Source organism: Callithrix jacchus, chromosome 7 (assembly GCF_049354715.1).
Source record: "Callithrix jacchus isolate 240 chromosome 7, calJac240_pri, whole genome shotgun sequence".
Lineage (NCBI taxonomy): Eukaryota > Metazoa > Chordata > Mammalia > Primates > Cebidae > Callithrix > Callithrix jacchus.
The window spans coordinates 139,058,843-139,074,437 of record NC_133508.1 but is presented as its reverse complement, the minus strand read 5'-3'; the positions used below and the strand labels follow the sequence as shown (position 1 = coordinate 139,074,437).

The 15,595-nt window shown below is 40.3% G+C and overlaps 2 protein-coding genes across 7 annotated transcripts in view; both read left to right on the top strand.

Annotated features, from left to right (window-relative positions):
• The window catches only part of PRMT6 (protein arginine methyltransferase 6), a 107,477-nt gene that overhangs the window by 88,235 nt on the left and 3,647 nt on the right, over positions 1 to 15,595 (top strand). The window lies entirely within an intron of this gene.
• Positions 11,165 to 15,595, top strand: part of NTNG1 (netrin G1) — a 347,271-nt gene continuing 342,840 nt past the window's right edge. For all 6 annotated transcript variants that reach the window (XM_009001807.5, XM_035252257.3, XM_009001801.5 and 3 more), the window contains exon 1: positions 11,165 to 12,077. The gene's annotated coding sequence lies outside the window, so the exon portion shown is untranslated. The remainder of the gene's footprint in view (positions 12,078 to 15,595) is intronic.

Genomic DNA, 15,595 nt, shown 5'->3' with positions numbered 1-15,595 from the left:
TGTAAGTGACCTAAAATCCTTTCTGGAATAATTACTAATCCTTTCTGTACAGAGTACAAAACCTAAAAGGAGTGACCAAAAACCCCTAAAACAAAACTATGGAAATAAAATCTTCATAAACAATCAATAATATTAATTAAAACAGTCATAATACTAGCTGATATCATATGTATAAAGCACACTTTCTCCATGCTTTCTTCACTGTACATGTTTACATATATATATATATATATATATATATATATATATATATATATATATCTTAGAAAGTCTCAAAATTGCCTCATAGAGGCCTGAGTGACACATAAAATAGTACAAATATGGTTAAATATCAAAGAGTTGCATAAACACAAATTTGAAAAGTGATTTGCTGTGTTTGTCAGACTTTAAAAAGAAAATTCCTGGCCAGGCTTGGTGGCTCACACCTGTAATCCCAGAACTTTGGGAGGCCGAGGAGGGTGGATCACTTGAGGTCAAAAGTTCTAGACCAGCCTGGTCAACATGGTGAAACTCCCTCTCTACTAAAAATACAAAAATAAGCCAGGCATGGTGGTGGGTGCCTGTAATGCCAGCTACTCGGCAGCCTGAGGCAGGAGAATCACTTGAACCTGGAAGATGGAGCTTGCAGAGAACCGTAATCATGCCACTGCACTACAGCCTGAGAAACACAGCAAGACTCCCTCTCAATAAATAAATAAAAGCAAATTCCTAAATCTCTAGCCACACTGGGCTCTTCAAACATGCTAGGATGCTACAACCCTTTGCTATTTGTTTCTTCTGCCTGTAACATTCTTCCTCCTGTGAGACTAGCTTTCTTTCCTCCTTAAGACTTTGCCAAATGTCACCTTCTCTGCAAGGGCTACGCTGACCACTCTATTTTACACTGTAATTGTCCTCAGTGTATCACTCCAAATGCCTCATATCCTGTTCTACTTTTTCTTGTTTACACATATTTTTCTGTTTTGATTATAATAATTCCTTATTAATTATGTTTAACATTTCTCTCCTTTGTCCCCCAAGTAGAATGTGAGGTTCATGAGTTCACTCTTTGTTTAATTCATCATTGAATCTCCAACTCCTAGAACAATGCATATGATGCATTCAATAAATATTTGGTTGAATAAAGGAAAGACGTGCCTTTTGAACATTTGAATGAAAATGAAAATATAAGAGCTTTAGAGGACCGTTTTCATTCTCATCTAATTTAAAAGAACTGTTTAGCTGAAATTATTTTTATAAATAAATTCTATCAGAAATCTCACTATTGCCTCACATATTCACATTATTTTTTTCTCTATTTCAACAACTATTGTGGTGTAAATCACCACCTCCTTGGCTTCATACAGTAAACTCCTGATTGCTCTCTCTGTTTCTAATAGTATCTCCCTAGTCCAATTCATGATGAACATTATGTCCAGGTAAATTTGTTTAAAAACACCGCATTATTCATGAGTGTTTCCTGCTCAGAACTCTAATTGCTTCATGTTATCTGCTGCATCAATTTCAGACTCTTCACTGGGAAATTCAAGAGGCAATGAACTTTGAGCTTATTGAAGTTTCCAAAGATGTCCACCATTCTCTAACATGCCTCCTTCATTCAATGACGCTTCTGCTCCCCCATCTCTTGAAAACGGCTTGACCATTCTGCCTTCCCTGAATTTGCCCTTGTACAGTGTCCTTCTCACTGAGACTCCTTCCGTTATTTACCTATCGGACCCTAAAAGGTCTAGCTTAGAACCCCACCGGCTTCAGTGAAACACTCCTTGATCTTAGAAGGTCAATTGCTGCCCAGCTTAAAACATTTGTATTTCAGAGTTTTTAACCTTACACTTTGTGATACTGTTATAAATTCTCAAGTAAAAATTTAAGTTTCTTAAATGTAGAAATGACAGCTTATATTTTTTCTGGATTTATTTTCCAGAGTACTTGGTACAGTGCTGTAAGCATAACAGACTGTCAAAAATGCTTGTTTACTAAATAAGTAAGAATTAAATAAATACATGTCAGAACTCATGCTGACATATTCATAAATAAAAGTTTGGCTATAATATGGAAAGTAGAGAATAGCTAATATTGGCAGTTTTTGTTCTTACCAAATAGCACATTTATTCTTCATATCAATCCTATGAGATACTCAGCATTAGTGCTATTATTTCCATTTTGTAGCTAAGAAAATACAGGCTCAGAAAGATTAAGCCTGTTATCTAAGCCTATACAACTGTTTAGGAATATGTCAAAGACTTCACCTTTGGACTCGGAAGACTTGCCAATACATTAGAATACGTTTCACAACAGGTAACTTAAATACACAGAAAATGCAGGCAAATATATAGTGCATGTATTATACATATATATTGTTTAATTGAAAATCTTTTATTCTGAAATGTTTTGAAAGTTCTGGACTTCGTAGAAATCTGATTGTAATAATTTACAAGGACATTTTGTAAAGATACAAACTAGGGCTGGTAACGAAAGTCCAATAATTCCTGACTAATTGTAAAGAAACTCAACTGGAATAAAAAGTTCAAAAGCTTTTAAAACCTCATGACTGCATCTCATGGTAGTTTTCAGAGAACTAGTTTTTACCAGTTGAGTAATAGACTTCTTGGAGAGATTATGGCAGCTTATAGCTAATACATGTGTTCCAGAAATTGGACACCAGTGAGCATGGTTTTGATTTTTTTATGTGTTAAAAATATTATTTCAAAGTCCTTGGCCTTTATTCTATCTAATCTTGCAGGGAATCAAACATATATCCCACTTAATTCCAATATATAGAAAGTTATATACAACTTTTAGAAATCATAGATCCTATTCTATCATCCAGAAACATGAAGGATAGATTTATTTTTGTCTTAGCTTTCATTTAAACTAATTCCAACCTCAAAGCAAGACTCAAAATGCAAAATCCGGAGCAAACCTTAGGCTAGTGATGTTCAAACGCTAATGTGCTTAAATAAGAACCACCTGGGGAGTTGCTAATTCAGTCAGTGTGGGATAGGATGGACTTTTAGCAAGCCCTGACTTTAGTCTAGGGTATAAGGACCTGCTTTTTAGCAAGCCCCTGACTTTATTCTGAGGTAGGAAGTCTATGAAACCCATTTTAAGAATAACTGCTTTAGATTCATCAAATTCAACTTTCTCATTTTACAGGTGAGGTAGTTAAGGCCCAGAGAAGTAAAATGATGTATGAAAATTCACACAGCAAAACAGTGTCTTAACAAGAGCTTAGTTTCTTGCCTTCTAGTCTAGTGATATTTATACTATATCTCATTGGATTTCCTAAAAATTCATTTGCAGTATCTCAACATATGAATTTTAAGCTAATCCTGCATTTAGATCAGTCTCAATTTTCTGCTATTGAAGTTCTAGGTTATAATTCTGAATGCTTTAATGGGTTAAGAGCATGTGGCTCTCCTTGCCTATCAATCAATTCTTAATATAAGAATAATTGGGCCAGGTTCACGCCTGTCATCCCAGTACTTTGAGAGGTGAAGGCAGGAAGATTTCCTGAGTCCAGGAGTTCAAGACTGCAGTGAACTATGTTTCTGGCACTGCAGTCCAGCCTGGGCAACAGAGCAAGACCCTGTCCCTTAAAAAAAATGATTGCCACATCTATACCGTGATATATGGTAAGTGACAATCTACCTTTTTTTCATTATTGCCAACTCAGCTTTCAGGCTAGTGGGGGCAGATAGAGTTTCAGGGCAGTGGCTACGGTGATTTCTAGCATCTCATTTTACACAGATATCTAAAACACAGGTTTAAAAATGCAGAAGGCAGTGGGAGTATGTGGGGAGAGCAGGTAAAAAAACAAGAAAGATGATTCATTTTTTTCTTCATCACTAACATATCTCCTGATCTTTTGGTCATAAACGACTTAAGAACTTGATTTGCCAAATTCATTAAGAAAGGTAAAAAGAAAACCTTAATTTCACTTTGTCTTAGAGAAGTACTTGATGACTGTAATCAATTTGTTGCTGTTTCCTTGCACCATACATAATGATTTCTTAAACTGTTAATTTTCACATTATTTCCTATATTATCTTCTTTTTATTATTGACAAATACTTTTTCTGCACCTGGAATTGGAATAAAACAGTGATTTAGGATGGTAAAAACGCAAACCATGGTAGAATGATTGAGGACTGGTTCTCTGTCTAAGGCTTAATTGGTATCTATAATTACCAATTACACAACTTTTCATTATTCATGTGTGGCTTATGTCTGGTTAAATGCTTGAACCTTGGGTTTCTCGGTCACCAGTCTGCTCTGCAGGCACGTTCTCATGCTCAACGCTTACTCAGGGAAATCCAGCTAATTTTAATACCAATATAAGCACAAAATCTCATTAGGAAGGTATATCTCCTGCCAAAAAGAAGGAATATAATGTATTCCATAAGCAAATATAGAACTTTAAAAATTATTTGCTGTTTTAGATTATTCTCTTCTTTTAAAACAGGTTACTAAGAACTAAATTGGAAGTACTGGATGCTAATAGGTTGAGACATATGAAATTGCCATTTCTGTAGGTCAATAATGACAAATTATTGACATGTTAATATATCTGAACTTAAATAATATAGGATACTTTCGTATTCTTGATTTTTCTCCTAATGCCCTCAATTTTTGTTATTTTTGGTATCAAAATGCTTGTAAATGTTCACTACAAAGGCCATCTGTATGATGCCGTGAGCTGTGAGCTGTGCAGTTGTATCAAATGACATGGAAGTGACAAAATATGCTCTATTGTCTTGGGTTTCCTGACTTTGTTCCACCAGCTTTCTGATCACAATGAATTTTGTTTCTTTGTCTGCTGGATGAACGCCTACTCATCTTTTGAAGTGTTGCTCACATATAATCTCATCTATCTAGGTTTTCTCAGAATCCCCAAGGAGAATTACACATCTTTTCCTTTGGGGCTAACCTGCTCCCTGTGGGTGTCTATCTCAGTTCCTAGAGCAGTATTACATTGTTTGTTTACAAGTTTATCTCCTTGTCCAACAGACAGTAAGTTATAGAAGGGACTGTGTTATTCTTCTTGTTATTTCTAAGTCAGTCCCTAGCACATAGGAGTTAAATGCATGTCTGAGGAAGAGGAAATACAAAGGTAGAAAGGAAAAAGAAATAATTTCTATAAGATCACAGAAATCTATTGTACTGTCTTACTATTGTGTCATTTTCTATGGGACTTCAAAGTTTGGAGAACTGTCAATCAAGTTTCTTCTTTACTTATTGAAGTAAGAAGAGAATTCATAATACTTCTGATTTCATTCCTCTACCTTATAAATTGAGGCAGGATTTAAGAGAATTAGTCATTTTCTGTAAGAGAGGGAGAATCCTTGGCAGCACACTGGGAAGAAAACGCCACTTGTCATGAATCCAGTTTACTTATTAGAAGCCAATATCCAGCTTATGTCCACTGCTTCCATTAAACATGGAAGCTAGAGGATGTTAGCAATAGAGCTGCTAAAAACTGCAATAAAGATAATAAATTTATAACAGTAAACCTCAAACTAAACCTGGAACCAGGAAATCAAGAAAAATAGAAAGATACACCTGGGTGGAGTACACCCCAAACTAAGTGGCCCCCTGTGATCTGTATTTCTCTTCTGTGTCTCTCGCCTTTCTTTCTTTTTCTTTCTTTCTTTTTTTTTTTTTTTTTTTCTTTTTGAGAAAGGGTCTCACTCTGTTTTCCAGGCTGGAGTGCAGTGGCGTGCTCTTGGTTCACCACTGCATCCTCTGCCTCCTGGGTTCAAGTGATTCTCCTGCTTCAGCCTCCAGAGTAGCTGAGACTACAGGTACACATCACTACCCTTGACTAATTTTTGTATTTTCAGTAAAGATGGGGTTTCACCATGTTGGCCAGGCTGGTCTCAAAGTCCTGGACTCAAGTGATCCACCCACCTTGGCTTCCCAAAGTGCTGAGATTACGGACATGAGCCACTGCACCTGGCCTGTGCTGCTATTTTTCTATCCTTGAAACATTTTTGACCTATATTTATATGACAGTACAAGAATTGCCTGCAGAGGCTACTAAACCAGAGAGGCTGCACTTTATTTTCCTTTGGGTCAATGGCATGATACAGATCTTTGTGGACATTAAAGAGTGCACAAAAGGAGTCTCTAGACTTGACCATTACAGCTACCCTTTCCCTTAAGCTATCTCTAATATTAAAAATGAACATTACAGTTATTCAGCCCTCTCTAACGTGATTGTCAGCACCTAGACTTGAGAGCCTTGCACTTCCTCCAGCACCAAGGACAGTTCCCAGAAGACCATAGGTGGGCCATCGAGTTAAATTGAAGAGAACTGTTGGCATGGAATTGATGGAAAGTTCTCTAAATAAGGAAAAGGGTATTACTCAATCTTCTCCATGTATTTTCCTTCTCATTTTGAAAAGGCTGCTAATTTTGTTGTTGTAGAGAAATTCAAATTATGAAATTACATTTGGGGAAATCCACACAGCTGTTGATTTTTGAGGCTGAACTTTTTCAGCCAACACACTAGATTAATTGTGGAAACTACTCTTTTCAAAAAATAAGTTGAGGATATTAGGCTGACAAATGAAGCTCAAAAAAACATAATAGCACATGGGAGCTGATTAAGTTTGTTCAGACCACAGCATTATCCAAACCTGCTGGTGGGATGCCTTTATTTTGAATAGCCTTAGAAGAAAGATAAACTGCTACCTGTTCTCTCTGATTCTCAAAGAAAATGAAGGGAGTAATAGAAGCTCAGTGTGTTATGATTTCAAGAGATTCACCAGTTGGATAAAAATATCTACTATCACATACTCAGAGCATAAAAAATAAGCGATTTCTCTTGATTTTTTATGGATGAGAAGGGGTAAACAAAAAGAAAAAAAAGAAAATTTTCCATTAAATATTTCTAGGGTCCTAGGGTTGGAATAGAAAAGAGACAAAATATTTGACCAAAGTTAGTCATCTTTTAAGTTAGCATGCTTTCTCTTTAAAAATCCATATTTTGCTAACTTTAAAAAATATTATTTAACCAAGCAGCTGATTTTATTATTTTCAAACTACTTTACACAGTGCCATATACTAGAAAGTACATGGGTACTAGAAGACATGTTTTCCTGCATTGGTCATTAACTGCCAATGTCTTACACTATTTGCTAGTTTTCGTGCTCCAGTGTCATTAACTCAGTAAATATGTGTATTTTCTTACATTAAACAATATGTCCTTTGGTCTGCTATTATTGGTCTGAGACGAACTAAATGAGACTTTTGCTATATATATGTTGAGCATGATCAGTTACTTGGATAGTTTGGGCTTGTGAATTTAAAGCTCCAAGAGAAGTATCTTGGTATTCCTACAAGAGCAGGAAAATGCCTGTATAGTCTAGTTTATAGAGCCCAGACCAATGCTTAGGGCTTGCTGGAGGTTTAAATGTCAAAATATTTAAGCATTAAAAAAGCTGTCAGGTAAGAAACTTCAGAACCCATCAAAACTATACAGCTAATGGCTCTGTTGTAAAACATGTCCCTGAACACAAAGTGAAGGCAAGAAAGAACTGAAGGATGTTTCTATTGGGACATAAGCAGCAGTTATAAACAGCATCTACTACATAGCATACAATTGGTCAAATAGAACTTGTTCCTTATTATGAAGTAAATGCTTTTGCCACACCCACCAAATTCATAAGTTGAAATCTTACCCCCTGATGTGATGGCATTAGGAGGTAGGGCCTCTGGGAGATAACTAAGTCATGAAAAACATGGGGCCCTCATGAGTTGGATAGTGCCCTTATAAAAGGGACCCCAGAGAGCTCCGTAGCCTTCCTTGCGCCACATGAGAATACAAGAAGTTAGTCTATTGTCTGCAACCCAGTAAAGGGCTCTCACCGAAACCTGACCATGTTGGCCCTCTGATCTCAGATTTCCAATCTCTAGAGCTGTGAGAAATAAATTTCTATTAAAAAAAGTATTTATTATACTTCAAGTTCTGGGGTACATGTCCAGATTGTGGAGGTTTGTTACATAGGTATACATGTGCCATGGTGGTGGTTTGCTGCATCCATCACCCTGTCATTTACATTAGGTATTCTCCTAAAGCTATCCCTCCCCAATTCCCCCCACCCACTGCTATCCCTCCCCTAGCCCTTACCCCCAGGCCCTATGTGTGATAATCCCCTCCCTGTGGCCATGTGTTCTCATTGTTCATCACCCACTTATGAGTGAGAATATGCAGTGTTTGGTCTTCTGTTCTTGTGTCAGTTTGCTGAGAATGAAATTTCTATTGTTTTAAAGCTACTCAATCTATGGTCTTTGTTATAGCAGTCCAAAGTGCCTAATGCGCCATGATTTGGATATTTTAGACATCTATGCATTAATTTAATATGGTGGGAGTTAACTCCTGTTACCAAGGAGGCCATAACTGAATCATGAGAATAAGCTAAAACTATTCACACCTGCACTGAAGATTTATCTTATACCTACTTTATGTCAAGTATTTTACAGTATTTCTAAAAAGACACATGTCTTTTTGGACCAAATATATTGCAAACATGCCATTACTACCACTTTGACATATTGAAGTTACCAGTATTGAAACAACCCTGCCAAATCTCTAAAGAAAAGAATTTTAGGCAGCTAAGAACCTAGAAAAATGAACATCAGTTAGAGACCTAACAAGATTACAAATAAATGGATATCTAAAGTTAAAGAAGAATGAGGAATGTGCAGAAACCAGCCAAAGACCTACAGCCAGAGAACTGAAAGATCAAACCATTCTTTTCCAAAAGGAGAAAGAAAAAAAAGAAGTAGAGTCGAAAGGTTAAATAAAAACAGAAAAATAGTTCTTTCCAAAGAAAGTTAAATATATATATATATGGCTGGAGAAAGCAAAGAATGATAAGGAAAGGTAGGTATGCCCTAAATAATTTCCCTTGGTGCCAATGAAATATCTAAAGTCAATTTCTTATCAGTGTATATGATATAAATAAATATACAAAGGTATATTAAGGGAAACTGATTTAATATATACATGTTAGTTTGGGGAAGTATATCAGATCCACTCCAAGTGCTTTTTTTAGAGAAAAAGTCCTTCCCACCTGATTACTGCTGGAGGAGAGAACAAGGTCTGGAAGGGAAGGGGTTTTTCATGTGGAAAGCTCTCTGATGATTCTGATTTACCTCTACATGTTTAGTTGGTGATTTACTGAGCCTCTGCAAAGGTGAGAGCACATGTCCCATAGAAAAGCTCACCTCTGAAAGACTCTCCCACTCCTGTAGTGGGAGGTGTTACCTAATTGGAGAGGTTCCCATTTACTTATCAAACTTATTTGGGACTGCTGTCTGCCTCATAGTCAAAAGAATCCTGGGAACAAGGTACCGTACAGAAGGAGAGTAAGGAAGGTTAGTTCCAAGATTCTGACAGATGAAAACAAGTATTTTTCCAGGTTGGGAACCAAAATCACAAATATCTCAGTGATATCTGGTTCTTCCCCTGCCTCTGAAGAGAATTCTCTAATCTCTGCACAGATTTTTCTTTTTACTATAGAAGGACCTTAAATGATGAGATACAGCTGAGGATGAGAGTTCCAAAAGGCTTTCTTCACTTGAGAGGAAAGGGCGAGAAAGAGAGGAAAGTCTGAGACCTGTCTGTACTTCAGGATCCAGGACGAGTTAATGAGAAGAAAGTCATTCGGTATTGTTTCTTATATCCTATCACCAAAGGCTCCCATAGAAAGAACTGGGCTGTAAGGGCCTGTGAAGGAGGCCTTGGTGAGTAACATCTCCATATAATTAGTATGTTTTAAACCTGGAGGAGCATGGCCAGAGACAGGGGGAGGAGCCAGACTTAGCCACTAAGAACCCCTGTTAGGAGTTTTAGCTCTGCAGGTAACTCCTTGTGCAATGTCAGCACTACAGGACAAAGGTAGCGAAGAGGAAAGCACAGAAATCCCAGATTCCTGCACTGAGATTCAGAGGAAGGACTCATTATGGCCTCTTAGGTGTTAGAGGGAAGACCTGGGGCGCTTGAAATCCCTGACTACTTCCTGGCTGCCCAGGGCCAAGGAGGGCCTGGTTATAGGTTCAACTCAACAACCTTCTCCCCCATACGCCCTTTTACCACACCACCTCCAGTCATCACAGAAAAATGACCTAACTACTCAGCCTCCTGCCTTAATTGTGGGACACTTAGTGACTAAGTGTTCAGAATTGCCCATTTCTTTCCCTCCACTTTGCCTTGACCAAACATGAGTCAGGCTTCTTTCCTTCAGGTCCCTGGACTTTAGCTTGCCCCCTAAATCTGAGCAAGAACTAAAATGTGAAAACATTCACCTTTGTTAGCTTATCTTCCAAATTCTTGGACCACAGAGACCCATCTATTGTCCAACCATGAGGGCCATGCAGTGAGTTGTTTCCCTTCCCCATCTACTTGGCTTTCTTTATTGCTCCCCTTTTATACAGAAAAAAAAAAAAAAAAAAAAAAAAAAGAGGCTGATAGCTGTTTAGTTTTGAGAGGATTGCAGGTTTCTGAGATCAGAGCGTTTTCCCTGTTGCAATAGCCTTCTTTTCTAATGAAAGTCTCCCTACCTTATCTAAGTTCACATTTGTTTTTGTTTGACGTTAATGTGTAGCTGAGGGTGATCCCAGGTGAGTCTGAGCCCGCCTTGGTGGGGAATGAAGGCTTGGAGCATCAGGTATTCGTCTTTCTCTTAGGAAAGGCAAGGAAGCCTGAAATGCACAGCTCTCCCTTGAACTTCAACTTTCTAAAGGGAAATCAATTTCTAAAGGAGGAGGTGCGAGTCTAGGGCTGTAAGGGCCTCTGGGCAAAGGAAGTGCTGGTTGAAAAACACCACTGTGATCACTTTGTGGCGAGGGGTGGGCTTGGGAACAGTTTGGGGAGGGGACAGAAGAGAGAGGGGTGGGATGGACGGGGGCAGAAGTGGGAGGTACCCGAGGGGTTACTGGAGACTGCTCTTCTGTGGAGGAACCGGGGGGGATGGGAAGCAGGGGGAGGGGGTCCTGTTGCCTCAGCGTCCCGAGGTCGTGGAGCGGCAGCAGCTGTGGCCGGAGTAGCAGCAGCGGCGGCAGCAACAGCAACAGCAACAGCGAGCGGGACGGAGTTAGGACCGCTCGGAGCGCCCAGGTCTCGAGGTAGTATAAGGTTTGCTATCCTTCCACTTGCTGGCAGTTGCAGAAGAAGATCTGCTTTTTAAGTGAAACGTACGTGCCACCCCTCCGAGGGCTGCGGCTTCCCCGGGCTAGGTTCTTCGCCGCTCCCCGTTCCGGCCCTCGCGCTCACTCTGTAATTGGCACTGGCCCCTAAGTTTGCCGGGAGCTCGCTGCCCGCTCGGAGCCGGGTCCCGGCCGGGCGCCGCGGGCGGGGGCGGGGAGCCCGGAGCCGCAATCCAGAAGCGTCGTGGGCCATGTATATTTCATCAAACGGACTTTGGGTGCGTCGCGTCTCGCAGCCATCAGCGCTATGTGCAGTGACATTTCTGACTTGAGTGGAGGAATGCGCGAAGGAAGCCCGGGAGAAATTGGTACTAGAGGATCTTCTTGGCGCCAGTGCTAATTGTCCTGATTTATGTCCCTTCTGACTAAGCTCAACATCTTCATCTGAAATAAAATGAAAGCGGTGCCAAGCGGCATAGAACCGCCTGGCCGCTGGTTCTGATCCCCGGGAACCAGAAAATCGTCCTGCGGCTTGAAAAAAAACAAAAAAAAGGAAAAAGAGAGAGAGAACGAAATAGAAATAGAAAAAAGAAAAAATATCCCTCAGTAAAAGTTTAAGGCTAGAAGTGTCAGAGGCAGCGGCGCGAGGAGGCGCGGAGGAGAGCCGGCGAGCAGGGGACTGGGCTGGCACGACCTCCGAAGGCTGCGATCTCATTATTAATATCACTATATTTTTGGAGGGAGAGGCACCTTTCTCATCCTCTCTTCCTCTCCGCCCACCCTTACACCCTCCCCCTCATCTACCTGTCAAAGTCACTGATCTTTTGCATTTCGGAAGAGGACGTCAACGGGAAGGAATTCCCCCTCTGGGTGCCGGCTCCGAGAGGGGGCGACGTGCAGCAGGCTCCCCCCGGGGCCCAGGCGAAGGTAATTAAGCGGCGGGGAGTGGAGGGTCGGCGCGGGGTTCTCGATCCTCGGGGTCCTCTCCCGCTGGCGGCTGGGCGCGATCGGGACTGCGGCGGTGGCGGCGGCGGCGACTAGGGTCCTCACGCCCACCCCTCCTGCTCCGCCCGCTCCCGCGCCCGGGAGGAGGCTCCGCGGGAGCGGCCGCCGCCAGCCCGTGCGCCGCCCGCGGGCTCCGGTGCTGCGGCCGCCGCCTGAGGCGGACCAGGCTGGCTGGGCAGGGCCGCCGCCCCGCGCCGTCGGCTCGGCTCCCGCGCGGCGCAAGGGCAAACGAGCCACACGGTAAGTGCCCGCGGCGCGCCTCTCCTTCTGCGACCCGCGCCTCTCGCCGGTGCCCCTCTCCCCCGGGTTTCCCCACCCCCCTCCCCCTGCGATCCACAGGCGGGAGGGAAAGCTCCGGGTGGGCGAGGAACTTTGTAAAGCGCCCCGAGGAGGCAGCGCGCGGCGCCCTGCGCGCACACACACCGGCACACGCTCACACCCACACGCGAGTCTTCCCGGGGGTGCGCCCCGGGCGGGTGGTGCGTCGCCTGTTGTGTCCCGAGCCCAGGCGCGGGGTCGGAGCCTCCATCCGCGGACTGAGGAGGCGCCCAGCACTCGCGCTCTCTCTCTCTCTCTCTCTCTCTCTCTTCTCTCTCTCTCTCTCTCTCTCTCTCTCTCTCTCTCTCTCTCTCTCTCTCTCTCTCTCTCTCTCTCTCTCTCTCTCGCACACCTGGCCACACACATCGCTCAGGAGGGTTATCATTATTTTTTCCTTCTTTCGCCAATCATATTTGTTGGGGAAGAAGCAAAGCAAAACAACAGCAACAAAAACACTTGCCCTGTTGCCGGCACTGGGGATGTGGTGGCCACACCGAGAGCTTTTGAAGTCCCTTCTTTTAATCTCCTTTATTGAAGCGAGATTAAAGCATTACTATCCCATGTTGTGCAGCTGGGGAGAAAGGGAAATTGAAAGAGGGAGACTTGGGGTAAGGATGCTGTTTGGAATATTTTCTCAGATTCTTTTCTGGCATCATATTAATCAGTTGATGGATTCGGCTAGGGACGTTGAATTGCTCTCCTGTATGGATCTGGATATCTATATATAATACAAATAATACTGAATGTTATTGGGCCTAAAATAACCAATTAAGTGATTCATACAAGGAAAAACTTAGATATAAAAAGAAACCGCGCCCTCTACTGTTTATTTTAGTAACTTCACCCGGGGACTTTTTTTTTTTTTTTTCCTTCCTTCAGAAATTCACTTAAAGTAGGCTGTCATCTTACAGGGCAAGGGAAGAAAATTCCTAGCGGGGATTTTAAAGCAACTTTATTTGAAATAGTCGCAGGTTGAGTTCCTATCATTGCATCAGGTGCAGATTTCCAGTGAGTAGAGGGTCCTCCTCTCTCCCCTATTCTTCTCTTCATACAGGGAATAATGGAGCCACTCCTTCTCATAACAAATTGTCAATCTTTGGAATGGAAAATTCTGAGTAAGATTCAGAACTCCACTAAACATATGGTGAATCTGGCAGTAGATTTGCTCTAGAAATAAGGCCCTATTTTATGACTGAAAATACTAAAAGTTTTTTTTATCTTACAGAAATGAAAAAAAGAAATAACCAGAAAGATCTTACATTAAAATCATTTATTCAGATATGCTTAGTGGTTAAGCCTGTTGGAAAGTTTTCAAAAAAATTTTTTTTTCAGGGGAGACTTTTCTGTTTTGTTTGTCCTTTAAGGAGCATCTCTAGCGAGGGAATTAGCAGCTCCACATTTCACTAAGTATTTTGAACTGTGTCACTATGAATGCCTTACCTGCCTCCCTTTCTCTTTGGCAAAGGAATAGCAGCTCAGTAACTGTCCAAGATTCTTTTTGAAGATAAGCAACTTTCAGTTTTTCATTAAGATAAAATTTGGATCTCTGCATGTGGATCAACATGCAAGGAAAAACGTGCATCAAGTATTTCACATGTAATGTTGTTCCAGGGATATATTTTCTTTTCTGGATGCCATGAAATGAGATATATTTCACCACTAAAGACCAACATGAAGGCATTCAGGATTTTATATACTGGACTATTAATTTTGTGATATTTCCTATTGTGGCATTTAAGAGGGATAATCTTAAAAATTTTTTGCATGGAAACAGTTTATTTGAACATAAAGCTGTTTTCCTGTTAATATTTTTGTTTTGACAAAAACAAAAGTATGTGTGTTACCCAGTGAAAGTAACACACATACTTTCACTGGGTATGTGTGTTAAAATGATTCAGGTTAGCCTTTTTAGGAGGAAGCGAATGTATTTTGCAATTTCCTTTTGTATATTTGCAAGTGGCGCAAATACCTGTCTTTGCTTTCATTATTATTATGAAAAATATCAGGTAATTTGTTTAAAAAGTTAAACCATTACACATTTACTTGATAGGTTTTCTAAATGTCGTAAAAATTTGGAGAGTTTTAGTTACAAAAGCACCAAGTCACTTGGAAAAAAGAAAATTGGATTCAACTTTGAAAACCAATTATATGTTAACATTGAAATATATATGTGTGAATTAAATTGTATAATATAAGCGATTATAATAGTAAAGTCTTAGGTTAGTATGAGATTTAGCATACTTTAAAAAATAATCCAAAGTTGTGTTTCAAAACTTCAGGTGGGTGTAGTTTTTCTCATATATATGTTTGAGACCTTAGCTCTCTGAACTTCCCTGCATGAGAATTAAGTATTTGTTGTTCATGCGGTAATTAAACTCTAGATTTCTTTTAGGCTTCACTGATTCTGAAATCGTTTTGTGCATTATCCCATCCTCAATCATCCTGAAAAATATGTGCTATCTAATTTCTCCAATCAGTCTTCTCTCAATGAAAATAGGGATCTTTCAAGGTGTGTTATTTGGGTTTATTAAGAATCTCATGATAGGCAGTTGCTCATAATACCCAATCAAGTGTGAGTAAGCTATGCCAATGATGTTGCAGTACATGTTAAATTCCATATATTTTGAGAGACAGTTAACAAAAGGACAGAAGCATATGTTTTCCACTAAGATGACTGGAAAATGCTTTCCTCAGAACAAATAAGTAAGTGCAAAGAGCACTGAATACATGTTAAAATATCTTATGTAATAAATTTTATTATGACCGCTAGAAGCCATTAATTTTGAGAGGTTATAGGATTTGTATATCTCTCTTTATATTTTCACTCAGTGATCTATATAGTCAATTTTCCTTTTGTTCCTTCCCATTCAGAAACATGCATATTTATAAAATTCTTAATGTCTATGAGGAATGAGTCAATAGTTATCTATTTCAAGTCCCCCTGCAAAGCTGAATATTTATGAAATAAATAGCCTATTGCTACCATTCCCACCTGCTAGTAAGATTATATACTAAAATGAATGCTGAAAACCAGCTAGAGTAGGAGATTTACTGATAATGTCTCTTCCTATCAGTTGATGAAACTGGCAATTGCTTTTGGAATATAATTGCTTATAATATTA